Below are 14,619 nucleotides of genomic sequence, written 5' to 3'. Positions count from 1 at the left end.
CACGTCTTTCCAAATCATTTGTCAAGTCTGGTACCAGAAGTCGCCCGGTAACAACAATTTCCAGTTCTATGATTAATCCTGACGAGGAGTTAATTGAAAGATTTGAAAAGTTGTTTGATAGTGTGAACATGGTGGAAAGTGGTGAAGGTCCTAGCAACGCAGAAATTCAATTCGTTGGGCCAGAAACAAAGCTTAATAATTGGAAAGCCACTCATCTCCCCATTCGAAGGGAGTCTTGGTAGTTTATTTTGATTTTCCTTCAGTTTGTTTGGGTTATTCCAGGGTTGTAATCCAAATTTTTATCTTTCAGTCTGTTTGAAGTGTGCAAACCCTATTATCTTTCATCATTCAATAAAATGCAATTTCCCTTCCTTTATCATTCCTGATAGTTTTTCTTTTGTTTTTTTTCTTTTCTTTTCTGTACAGTTCTTTTTACGCTAGCTCTAGTGATATGGCATGCATAAGGAATCCTCAGCCCAGTCTTAAAAATCAATCTGATTCTAAAATAATAGTTCAAGAAGTAGATTGTGATTACGAATCAGAATACAATGAAGATGAGGCCTTCGAAGAGATTAGTAAGGATTTAATTCACTTCGAAGAAAAACCCAAACCCAACCTGAATGATACAGAAGCCGTCAATTTAGGAGACACAGATAATATCCGAGAGACTAAAATAAGTGTCCACCTAAAGCCAAAGATCCGGGAAAAGTTAATCAAAGCACTCATCGAATTCAAAGATGTTTTTGCATGGTCATATGACGACATGCCGGGCTTGAGCACTGATTTAGTGGTCCACAAATTGCCCACCGATCCAGTGTTTCCTCCCGTCAAACAAAAGTTGAGGAAATTCAAAACTGATATGAGTGTGAAAATTAAAGAAGAAATCACCAAACAGTTGGATGCAAAAGTCATTCGCGTCACTCGATATCCTGCTTGGTTGGCTAATGTCGTGCATGTGCCAAAAAGAACGGTAAGATCAGAGTATGCGTCGATTACCGTAATCTCAACAAAGCTAGTCCGAAGGACAACTTCCTACTACCCAATATCCACATTTTGATCGATAATTGTGCCAAGCATGAGATAGGATCTTTTGTGGATTGCTATGCCGGGTATCATCAGATTCTGATGGATGAAGAACATGCAGAAAAGACGACATTCATCACACCAAGGGGAACTTATTGCTACCGGGTAATGCCATTTGGTTTGAAGAACGCCGGGGCAACTTACATGAGAGCAATGACTACAATGTTTCATGATATGATACATAAGGAGATTGAGGTATACGTGGATGATGTGATCATAAAATCAAAGCATCAGGCCAACCACGTTGGGGATTTGAGGAAATTCTTCCTAAGACTTCGCAGGTACAACCTTAAGCTTAACCCTGCCAAGTGCGCATTTGGTGTTCCATCCAGAAAGCTGTTGGGATTCATAGTCAGCCGGCGAGGCATCGAGTTGGACCTATCAAAGATCAAAGCCATCCAAGAATTGCCACCTCCGAGGAACAAGACTGAAGTAATGAGTCTGTTAGGGAGGTTGAACTACATCAGCAGGTTTATTGCTCAGCTCACGACAACTTGTGAGCCTATTTTCAAATTGTTAAAGAAGGATGTTGCGGTCGAATGGACTGATGAGTGTCAAGAAGCATTTGATAAGATAAAAGGATACTTGTCAAACCCACCCGTGCTGGTTCCTCCAGAACCAGGAAGACCTTTAATTCTTTACTTGACAGTCTTGGAAAATTCATTTGGTTGTGTACTGGGGCAGCATGACATCACCGGCAGAAAGGAACATGCCATCTACTATCTTATCAAGAAGTTCACGGCTTATGAGGTTAAGTACACTCATCTGGAAAGGACATGTTGCGCCCTAACTTGGGTGGCTTAGAAATTGAAACATTATTTGTCATCCTACACTACTTACCTCATTTCGCGTTTGGATCCATTAAAGTATATCTTTCAAAAGCCTATGCCGACAGGAAGACTTGCGAAGTGGAAAATATTGCTCACAGAGTTTGACATCATTTATGTAACTCGGACTGCGATGAAAGCCCAAGCATTGGCCGATCATTTGGCCGAAAACCCGATCGATGAAGATTACGAGCCTTTGAGAACTTATTTTCCCGATGAAAAAGCGATGCATATCGATGAACTGGAGCAAATTGAAAAACCAGGCTGGAAACTTTTCTTTGATGGGACTGCCAACATGAAAGGAGTCGGGATAGGAGCTGTGATTATTTCTGAAACAGGGCATCACTATCCCGTTACGGCTCAGCTTCGGTTTTATTGCACCAACAATATGGCTGAGTATGAAGCCTGTATTTTGGGTCTAAGGCTAGCTGCAGACATAGATATCCAGGAGATCTTGGTCTTGGGAGACTCGGATCTTCTGGTACATCAAATTCAAGGAGAATGGGAAACACGCGACTTGAAGCTCATACCGTACTAACAGTATTTACATGATCTTTGTCAACAGTTTCGATCAGTGGAATTCAGGCATATTCCAAGGGTCCATAATGAGGTCGCCGATGCATTGGCTACCCTGGCATCAATGTTGCACCATCCGGACAAAGCTTATGTCGATCCTCTGCATATTCAAGTCCAAGATCAACATGCTTACTGTAACATGATTGAGGAAGAACTTGATGGTGAACCATGGTTCCACGATATCAAGGAATACATCAGAATAGGGATATATCCAGTGCAAGCCACAGGGGATCAAAAGAGAACAATTAGACGGTTGGCAAATGGATTCTTCTTAAGTGGAGGAGTTTTGTATAAGAAAACGCCAGACCTTGGATTATTAAGATGCATAGATGCTAGACAAGCTACGGTTGTCATGTCCGAAGTATATTCGGGAGTCTGCGAACCACATATGAGCGGATATGTGTTGGCAAAGAAAATTCTCCGAGCAGGCTATTATTGGCTTACCATGAAGCGAGATTGTATCAATTTTATGCGCAAATGTTATCAATGTCAGATACACGGAGATTTGATTCATTCTCCACCATCGGAATTGCACACAATGTCAGCATCATGGCCCTTCGTTGCTTGGGGCATGGATGTCATTGGACTAATTGAGCCAGCAGCATCCAACGGGCATAGGTTCATTCTGGTAGCCATTGATTTTTTTACCAAGTGGGTTTAGGCCAAAACATTCAAATCAGTGACCAAAAAAGCAGTGGTCGATTTCGTTCACTCAAATATCATCTGTCGATTCGGAATTCCAAAGGTGGTCATTACAGATAATAGTGCTAATCTTAACAGTAATTTTATGAAAGAGTTCTGTCAACAGTTTAAGATTACACATCGCAATTCTACCCCATATCGGCCCAAGGCAAATGGAGCAGTCGAGGCAGCTAACAAAAACATAAAGAAGATACTTCGGAAAATGGTAGAAGGTTCGAGGCAATGACACGAAAAATTACCATTTGCGTTGCTGGGATATCGCACTACCGTTCGCACTTCGGTAGGTGCAACTCCTTATTTGTTGGTATATGGCACTGAAGCAGTAATACCTGCAGAAGTTGAAATCCCTTCCCTTCAGATTGTCGCTGAGGCTAAGGTTGATGATGATGAGTGGGTCAAAACCCGTTTGGAGCAGTTGAACTTGATTGATGAAAAAAGATTGGCAGCAGTATGTCATGGCCAGTTATATCAAAGAAGAATAGCAAGAGCATACAACAAAAGGGTGCGTCCCCGAAAGTTTGAAGTGATTCAGCAAGTGCTGAAACGTATTCTTCCACATCAGGTTGAAGCAAAAGGCAAGTTCGCCCCGAATTGGCAAGAAATATTATGTATGATTTATTTGTTATAATTGTTGATTGTTTGTACTTGGCATTGTTTCAAAGATTGGAATGACGAAGGCAATTTGTTCTGCTATCTAAACATTTTACCCTTTGTTCCCCCTTTTTGAGCCGCATTTGTTTCTTTCATACCCCTCTTTTGGAATAAACAACAAAAAGAAAAGGACAAGAAAGAAAAAGAGAAAAGGAAAAGAAGTGAAAAGAGAAAGTATAACAACAAGCAATCAGGGTGTGAACTAAGTTTGACCTGATTCCTGTTAAGGATATGTAGGCAGCCTCACGGCTCTGTCATAGTAAAATAAAATATCAAAAGATCCCCAAGCAAGAAACTGGGGCAGAAGTTGTACTTGTAATAAGAAATGTGATTCCAAGAGTTGTAATTTTAAACCCATGTCAAATTGCTTTGAGCCTTTGATACCCTTTCTTTCTAACCCCATCCAAAAGCCCACATTACGGTCCAAAGAAAGACCTTTCGATCAGTCTTCGAGAGATGCCAAGTTGAGCAAATAAAGGTGATTCGTATCAGGATAACACTCTGGTCCAAGCAGGAAAAGTAATGAAAATGAGAGTCTTATTGGTGAAAACCCTCATGGGCACCATGGGGCGAAAGTTGAGAGAAAGTATAAATGAGAGAGCCTTATCGGTGAAAACCTTCACGGGCACCATAAGGCGACAAGGAACTGAGGAACAAACGAATGAGAGAGGTTTGTCGATGAAAACCCTTCAGGGCACTGCAAGTCAAACAAGGTCCGTAAGTTGGCGGAAAGTAAAATTGGGTTGTGGAAATTTTGGAGAACAAAGTAAAACAATTTGAAAAGAGATTGGTTAAATAGACTGGGCTGATTAATCCAAAATGCATACCATGATCATTGGTGCTAGTGACTCCGCTCAGATAAGTTCCTTGTTCCTATCTCCAACAGTCATCCAAATTTGGATTTTCTTCTTTATTCTTAATTTTCAAAATTGTCGCATTTCATTGCTGTTAATTTTTACTCCTCTAAAGCTCTTCTGAGGTTAGCCTTGTTCCAACAAATAAGAAGGAATGTCAAGGTATACTACCAAGATTCAAAATTGCACAAAGGCAAAATACGGCTAGGATATGCTGGAGGTAATATGATGAGACATAGGGTGTAAGGAAAAGTTAAATCGGTGAAATAGTTCAGTAATGTCATGAGAGATGTATGGTTACGAATGGAAGGGTCAGAAGTGAAAACAACAGTTGGGGATCTTGCAGTTAAGGATCAATCATGAGGTCAAAACAGTCCTTTCGACCGGTTCAAAGCAGTCTGATGAAGCAAAGCAGGGCAAAGAGAAAACCCTCCCCAGCAAAAATGGCACAACTAACTACCACATTTTAAACTGACAAAATTTTCTTTGATTTGAAAACAGGGGCAAAGACGGCATTTGTTCCAGGAAGCACCCTGTGAGGAGAGCAAGTACCATGCAGGTTTGATTGTATAAATTCTCAGGACCCTCCTAGAAAATGGGACTTAGCTTTAATTCAAAACATTCATGAATACAAGATCTGGCATAAGCTCTACTTCGTGAAAATATAAGTTGGTTTGAATTTTATTTTATTTTTTTAAAAAAAGACAAGGCTCGATTAGAAACTTCAGGACCCTCCTAGAAAATGGGACCTAGGTTAAACCTTAAAACAATCATAAGTAGTAAATGTAGGACAAATGTGCACCAAAGGGACTATAAGTTGGCTTCAAAGTTCGCGTAAGAGTTATCAGGACCCTCCTGGATAATAGGACATAACTTTCAAATTCTTAATAATATTTGGTAATATGATTTAGTTTTACAATCACATCTGTCCCCAACTACCAAACTGAGGCAAAAAATTTTCTTTGCTTTTGTCTATTTTGTTGAAATCAGGCGTCCACCTAGAAAACAAGGAACAACAGTTGAAGTTTCAGCAATCAGGAGCCCACCTGGAGAACAAGGGAATACAATTCGAGTTTTCAGCAATCAGGCGTCCACCTGGAAAACAAGGAACAACAGTTGAAGTTTCAGCAATCAGGAGCCCACCTAGAGAACAAGGGAATACAATTCGAGTTTTCAGCAATCAGGCGTCCACCTGGAAAACAAGGAACAACAGTTGAAGTTTCAGCAATCAGGAGCCCACCTGGAGAACAATGGAATACAATTCGAGTTTTCAGCAATCAGGCGTCCACCTGGAGAACAAGGAACAACAATTCAAGTCGCAGCAATCATGAGCCCACCTGGAGAATAAAGGAATGTAATTCGAGTTTTCAGCAATCAGGCGTCCACCTGGAGAACAAGGAACAACAATTCAAGTCGCAGCAATCAGGAGCCCACCTGGAGAATAAGGGAATACAATTCAAGTTTTCAGCAATCAGGCGTCCACCTGGAGAACAAGGAACAACAATTCAAGTCGCAACAATTAGGAGCCCACCTGGAGAACAAGGGAATACAATTCAAGTTTTCAGCAATCAGGCGTCCACCTGGAGAACAAGGAACAACAATTCAAGTCGCAGCAATCAGGAGCCCACCTGGAGAACAAGGGAACACAATTCGAGTCGCAGCAATCAGGAGCCCACCTGGAGAACAATGGAATACAATTCAAGTTTCAGCAATCAAAAGCCCGCCTGAAGAAAGGAATGACGCTTTATTTTTCGAAGTTGTTGTTGAAGTCAGGAGCCCGCCTGAAGAAAGGAATGACGTTTTTATTTTTTCGAAGATGTTGTTGAGGTCAGGAGCCCGCCTGAAGAAAGGAATGACGTTTTATTTTTTCGAAGTTATTGATTGAAGTCAGGAGCCCGCCTGAAGAAAGGAATGGTGCTTTATTTTTCGAAGTTGTTGATTGAAGTCAGGAGCCCGCCTGAAGAAAGGAATAGTGCTATATTTTAAAAAGTAATTGTTGTTGAAGTCAGTAAAGCAGCGGGAAACAACAAAAATCCCCAGCAGAGGAAGGCAGTTCAAGATTCGAAGGAAAATAACGCGAAGGAAATAAACAATTCGAGATCGGCAATCAAGGGAGAATACAAGGCAAGTCAGAAGTAAAAGCAACATCAGAGGAAACACAAGACAACGAGGCAACACCAGTCACATGACCAAGTTTGAGAATAAATTTTTGTAATGCATAGATCATAGCTTAGTATAACTTCTTTATCTTTCATCAAGGTGTAATAAAGAGATCAGTAAGAGGTAACATCAGCAGTAACAACAGTAACAGCAAAAGGCAATCCCATGGTAGTCCCAGCTATCCAAAACTTTCTGAACTACATTGACCTGATTCCTTTATAGCCAAGGATATGTAGGAAACCTTTGAAGCAGAGGTTCGGTCAAATCTTTCAAAAAATGCTTCCCACGGAGTATTCAAACATGCAAAAATCGCTCGTATCCGCTCACTTTATCTTTGCACGAAAACTCTTCGTGTTTCCGGACAAAGAGGGGAAGCTGTGAGCACGTGATTTTTGCCTCATACGAATTACTCCAAAATAATTCCCAAAATTAGGTCTTTTCTTTAATTATGTGTTATTTTTAGGAAATATTGTGCGATTTTCCTGTTTGTTTGCATAGATATGTGTGCATGTTTAATTTTATTAATGCATTAAAAATACAAAAGTATATAGCATTTGCATTTAGGATTGGATTTTTTATATTTCGGAATTAATTAATAATTAAGTGTTTTACAAAAATGAAAATTCACAGAAAATAACATATTATTTGTATTTTGGTCAAATTGTGTGATTTTCTTTTAATTTAAGTGTTTAATTGTTTGTGATGGGTGATATTTAAAGTTAATTAATATTTTTAAGTTAACTTAGGTTTTCTATAATTTAATGTAGGATCTTTAAGTTTAATTTTGAGAAAAAAAAAGAAGAAAAGAAAAGAAAAAGAGTTAATAAAAGAGAGGAACTCAAATTTGGGCCAGAAGATCCTCAAGCCCAAACAAAATCGTCCAAACCCACGCCAAACCAGCCCAGACTCATCTACCATACCTGGTCTACCCCCACCAGAACCAAACGACGTCGTTTGGACACGTTTCAATCTGGACCGTTGATCTCAACTGATCAAACGGTCCCAAAGCCTTGACCAGACCCGACCCCCGACTCGTCACTCTAATACCCGTACCGCCCCAGTACTACTCCAAACGACACCGTTTGAGTTAAGTGAACTGATCTGGACCCTCGATCTCTCTTGATCGAATGGCCAAGATCAAACCATCCCCTCCGTATATAAACCTAACCCCTCTCCTCACACTCCCTAAGCCATACCCTGTTCATCGTCTCTTTCAGAGATGAACCCAAGAAACCCTCTCAAACCCTAGCCGCCCTGAAACCCCTTCGCTTGAAAGCCGGCGGCAACAACGCCGGTGACCACCAAAATAACACCCCTGAACCTCCTAACCACCCTCTCCACAAATCCCTTAACTGTTTTGCTCGAATCAGACTCCAGATTCTCGAATCTCCAATCGAAGATTCGAGAAAACTTGAAACCCACCCCAACCAGTCCCAAACTCACACCAAGGCAACCCCTGGCCACCCTCGTTATGGATCTGTTAACTTGCCTCGAATCAACCTCCAGCTTCTCGAATCTTCAATCGAAGATTCGAGCAAAACCTGGACACACCCCAATCTACCTTGAACTCACACCATGGCACCCCTTGACCTCCCTCATGACCAAACCACCGTTGGTTTGGTTCGAATCTGGCTAGAAACACTCGAACCCCAAATCGAAACAAACAGAACCCTAGAAAAACCAAAACTGGTTTCTGTCCGAATTTTAAGAGGTTTTGGGTGTTTAACTGACCTTAGTCGAAGTGTTCTCGGTTGAGAACACTCGATTAAAGTACGTTTGACCTCAAAAAGTTCAAGTATGAGTTGATTCAAGTCCGTCCGTTCGTTGTTCCATTTTAAGGTATGTTTCTTATTTTTTCTTTTATTCTAGTTTTGATATTTTAAATGTCTGTTTATGTGTTTAGTATTGTTATATTAATTTTCCAGTTCTGTCAATTGTTCTGTTCTTCTCCTTCAGACCTTTTTATTTGGTCGAATTTATTTCTGTCTTTGTTGTGTATAATTAGGTTGTGTAATCGATTCGAATAAGTTCGTCGATTAGTTGTTTTATTATAAACCCCTGTCCTTGACAATGCCGAAGGAAATTGCCTGATTATCTATTTTCAGATTGGTTGTTATCAATTGTTGTAGGCAATCGGTTAATTAGTTTTCGTCGATTAATTCGTTCTTGTTTGTAAACCAATAAGTTCGTCAAATGGTTATTGTGTATGCTTGATCTGTGGACACTTAGCTTCAGGGCATTGTCAATATACTGACAAATGAACCTGCATTCATGTTACCTGCATTCATGATCATTTTGATTCAATTTTCAGTTTCAGTTATAATGATTCTGTTGAGTTTTGTGTTGTGATTCAAATTCAGTCCATGGGTTTCAATGAGAACTTGACCTTAATCATTCAGTTTGTTAGGAGAATTGGCTATAGTTGTTAATCAGAATTAGTTTTAGACAATTGTTAGTTTGAACAAGATTTTAGAGTTAAAGGTTTTAATGCAGATGAATGGTTTGTATTGGGACAGTATTATTAAGGGGTTTCAGGGGTGATTTGGGAATGAAACAGTTAGGATAATATTAATGATAGTGTTTTGTTAGTGGGATATTAGTGCCTTTATATAATAATGGGAACAAAAGGGAATGAGGGGCTGAAAATAAGAAAAAGTTTTCCTTAGTGGGATTTAAAGTGGAATGATTCAGATTTTAGTAGGAAAGGGGGGTAAGGCAGTAAGTTAAAAAAAGGTCGGGCAGGATTGTATAAGAGGGGAGGAGGTCTATAAAGAGAGGGGGATTTAGAAAGACATTCAGAGAGAAAGATGGGCATTCAAAAAAAAAACAAGAAAAAACATTCGGGAAAATACTGGAAAGGATACAAAATATTACTGTTCCATTAAAATTTCTGAAATTCTTAAGGCTTTTCATTTCTGAAATAATTCCTAAATAATTAGATGTTAAAAATAATTTGAACTTGTTGATTTTCAAGTGTTTGGTTCAAGTGTTGGCTGCATTTTTTTTTGATGAACTGATCATCATTTGATCTTTCTACTGGTTTGAATTTAGCTCAAAAATTGGTTTTCCTTGGTGTATTTCTGTTGCTGGGTCTTGCTGTTGATACTGCTGAATCTTACCCCTTCTTACTCTCATTTCCAGGTATATGTTTTTAGACTTATCTCATACAAGGTTTCGATATCGCAAGGAAATGAAATCCGGAGTTCCAAACATGTCCTCTGCCCATTTAAATCTATTAGTTTAAGTTTCAATTTTTTTTAGTTAATTAACATATCATATGCTCAACATGGGAGCTATTAGCCAACTGGCTTCTGTTGAAGTTAGCATAAGCTCTGCAGTAATTTTACTTATTTCTGAAGCTCATTGGTTATAGCTGCTTTCGAACTGTTGAGATGGGGAACTTGGTAGAAAGTTGACCATTAGTTAAATTTTGTTTTTAAGCCCTGTTAGCTAAGTGCAGGGTAGTATGGAAATATCAAGGAACCACAATAGTATATTTCGTCAAACATCGGAATTTTGTTTTAATTCTAGTTGATATAAGTGTTCTTGTTTGTATGTAATCATGATAACAACTATTGGGATAACCATAAGTTAAAGGTAAATTGATATAATCCATTATGCTTAAAGTATTGGAGTATTCTGAAAGGTTCAGTTGTGTATTCGTGGTATATGTAGTGTGAATTTATCAATTTGTAAACTAATTTTCTTTCTTAACAACAAATTGCCTATTTTAACTTAGGAGTACAATTAGCCCATTTCTTATAACAAAACATAATGTCAACATTATTACAAGGTATAGATTTGGTAGTTGTAAATAGTTTTCACAAGTTTTGGACAATAATTGGTTCGATTTTGTTCGTCTAAAACCCAATCGTCATAAGCAAATTAACAGAATAATTAGGACTTGTACTAAGAATAAAATGCGTAGAAGAGGACTGGGTTTATGAGTACTGATTTCGGCATTTTAAGTAGAGGATATACAAAGGTTGAGTTTGCTCCGGGTGGAGTGACGGTTATTTCATAAAACAAATGGTATGCATATTAGCTAAAATTTCTCCCAACTTTACACGTAAACCATTTTGCAAGTTTTAAACACATACAATTGGTCTCAAGCATAGGAAGAGAACAAACAACTTATGAATATGGTGATCAAGCTCTAGGCACATAATTAAATCACGGGTACTGTTTTCGCGGTATGGTTGTGATTTTTAATTTCAAGTTAGTTTTAATTATCTCCTTAATTCTTCTAGTTGAATAATTTTGAGGCATGTCATTCACACTTTTAAATCATATAACCTATGGCCATCACTTAATGAATCTTGATTCTTTGGAAATCGAGGCGCGCCATTCAGCGAATTCCCATGGCTCTCGTATTAATGTAGATATAAAAATAATAAACATTCGTAGAGAAACCTTTAGGGCCGTTTAAAATATTATCGTAATTGTGGACACGTTAGCGTGACATGATTACAATTCTAAAGACAATTCGGAGTATGCGTTCGCGCAACTTCGAACAAATTTTCTCAATAAAAAATGGGTTTTCGGAGGTTATTAAATTAATTTGTCTCATATAGTCCGAGGCGCGCCGCTTACCATTTAATCATACAAAAAATGACAAATGTTCGTAGTTTGTTTTAAGCACGCGTAATTTCGGCCAAATTCGTTTTTTTATAATAAAAAATGTTATTAATTTAATTGTGTACACGTACGCGTGACATGATTCTTTACATACTAAAAGTAAAACGAATATACGTACGCGTGATTCGTTTCAAGACAATTCTATAATTACAAATAGTCAAGCTAAAAGCGGTAATAAAAGTTGAAAATACGCAATAAGTTCAAAAAATGTGTAATAAGTCAGATAATTAGGCCAAGTATAAATTGTTAAGCGACCGTGCTAGAACCACGGAATTCAGGAGTGCCTAACACCTTCTCCCGGGTTAACAGAATTCCTTACTCGGATTTCTGGTTCGCAGAATGTTAAACAGAGTCATATTTTCCTCGATTCGGGATTAAAACCGGTGACTTAGGACACCATAAATCTCCCAAGTGGCGACTCCGAAATAAAAAATATAAAAATCCCATTTTGATTGTCCTTTGATTGGAAAAACTCCCTTATATACTCCCTTCTCGGGGGCGTAGCCGAAAAAGGAGGTGTGACAAAAGCCACATAAGAAAATAAAATACTATATATTAGGTAACTTAATAGCAATAATAAAAAATTTAAAAATATTTAATATTAGAAATAGAAGGGAAAGCCGATTTGAACTTGAGATTTAGATTAAAATTATGGTGAAAACTCTCAAACTATGGATAAAACTACAAAATTAAAGTTTTACTAGATAAAAAAACTAAAAATTAGATAACAAAATAAAACTAAGGAATTACAAAATAAATATCTCATATGGGTAATTTTATGAACGAAAATTAAAGTCTAATTTGTATCCTAACTTTAAAAGAGAAAGAAAATTTAATTACACGTGATACAAAAAACAATTATAAGAAAATTCAATAGATTTAAAATATAATAATAAAAAACTTATGTATTAATGTTTTTAAACTAATTCAAAGTTATAACTTAAAATAACATGTAATATTATATATTTTGTTTATTGGTAAAATATTAATGTAAAAAAACTAATTAAAAATTCATAGTAGGAAGAGGATGTATAAAGAGGAAAATAGAGATAGTGTGAGAATATTTATATTTGGAATTAATTAAGTATAAGTATATTAAATAATTAAATAATACTCAAATATATTATTGAAAGATTTAAATGAAAAAAGAGTTCCAAGTAAGAGGATCAAAGTACAATAATAAATTAAATTTTAGGAATAAAAAAACTTTGTATTTATATATGTTTATCAAAAAGGTAATAAGCAAGATATCAAGTCAATTGGTAAGCTAATAAAAGATGACATGAATATAACATTATTAAGTAATAGATAATGTAATAACTATAGGCAAAAATTAAAGAGAGAGTTGTTTTGGGTGAAAATGTAGAAGGATAAAACTTATTCGAATTTGTGATGAAACATAAAAAGGTAGTCAGAATTTTGTTAAATAATATGCTCAAACAAGATATATCACAAATGTGATATGTTTAGTATTATTTAATATTGACCACAAAATAAAATACAAGTACTAAATCAAGGAGTTGCATTATTACAGATATAAAATAAAAATATAAATAAAAAGAAACATGTTATCTGGAAATTTTAAATTTTAAGGTAATTGCAATAACTCAAATTATAATTTGTTATTTATGTCCGCGCATCACGCGGGTACTAATACTAGTATTATCTAATGACATTTTAACACGTCCAAATTATATCTTGTATATATACCAGCTCATTTGACAGCCTTAAATCACATTAATAATTAAAATGTAAAAGAGAAAATCAAATTAATTGCGTATAATAAAGTAGAATGTCCCCATTTATATCTGCAACCTTCTTTTATTCTGAAACGAAAGCTTCAATTCTCTCTTTAAAAAAAATTAAAATATCAAAGTTTCTCTTCTTAAAAAAATTGCTAAAGCACGCATGAATAATAACTTTTGTTCGTATTATAATTTATAGCAATAAAAACATTTCTTCTTTCCCTATTTTATGGATTCCTTTTAAAAATTCTAAAGTAATATTTCAATATTCAAGAATTTAATCACCACGGTAAAAGACGAAGTATGAAAAATCATTTTCTGTATTTATTTCAGCTTATATATGGGGAAAAAAAAAGGAAAAAGAAGAAAAGACCAACCATTTATCGTGAGGTTAAAAAGCAGGTATGAGTTTCCCTATCATGTCCAATGAGTCATTACATAATACTCATGAATTTCTCGCAGGTTTTCTAAAATGACAGTTGAAGTACTTCACTATACAGACACATTTGTTGTTGCTATCTATCCCAAGTTCTCTTCCAGAGTGTCTTTCACGTTATTCTTGCCCCCCCCCCCCCTCCAACCCCCCAATATATCGAGTGCGGATAAATTTTTACCCTTGTATTTTTTTTAAAATGTATGTTATTAGCCATCCTGAGCCGAGGGTTTATTGGAAACAACCTCTCTATCTTCACAAGGTAAGGGTAAGGTCTACGTACACATTACCCTCTCCAGACCCCACAGTGTGGGATATTATTGGGTATGTTGTTGTTGTTAGCCGATTCCAAAAACAGTAGCTGACAAAGTATATATTTTTTGTATGTATGTGTATTTTATACAAAAAATAATATATTTTTTATATACTTTTCGACTAGCAAATGCAATAAATTTTACCCGACTGGCCGATTTTGTATTTTGCCTTTTTTTTTCCTCAATCGAGACACACAAAAAAATTCTCTTTTTCTTTCTTTAAAAATATTATCATTGTTGAATTTTGTGACCAATTTATATAAAAGTTTTAAGGGATTAAGAATAGTAGTTTTATTTACGTAATTATATTTCCAACCCATTCCCTCACGTGCAAACCTAAATTTTTGTGATCCAAAGTGATTTTTTTTTTTTTTGATAATAGGTCACAATAAAACTTAAATCCAAGACTTTTACAATCACATTAATGAATTGTGTGATCATCATACATGAAAGCTTAAAATGCTAGAAAGTATTTTTATCCGATTTTAAGAAATGGCAAATGGGGTTATTTGCTTTTTCAAGTCAATGGGGAAAAAGAAAAGATTCGTACCAACAAAAGGAGAGTTGAAAGACTAAAGTTCATAAATACAGTTATATATAAACTAGACTTACGTAAGTTTGTCTAGCTTTTTAAGG

The sequence above is a fragment of the Nicotiana tabacum genome, unplaced genomic scaffold, assembly GCF_000715075.1.
Source record: "Nicotiana tabacum cultivar K326 unplaced genomic scaffold, ASM71507v2 Un00011, whole genome shotgun sequence".
NCBI classification, from domain to species: Eukaryota; Viridiplantae; Streptophyta; class Magnoliopsida; order Solanales; family Solanaceae; genus Nicotiana; species Nicotiana tabacum.
Note: the sequence above shows the minus strand (reverse complement) of the source record.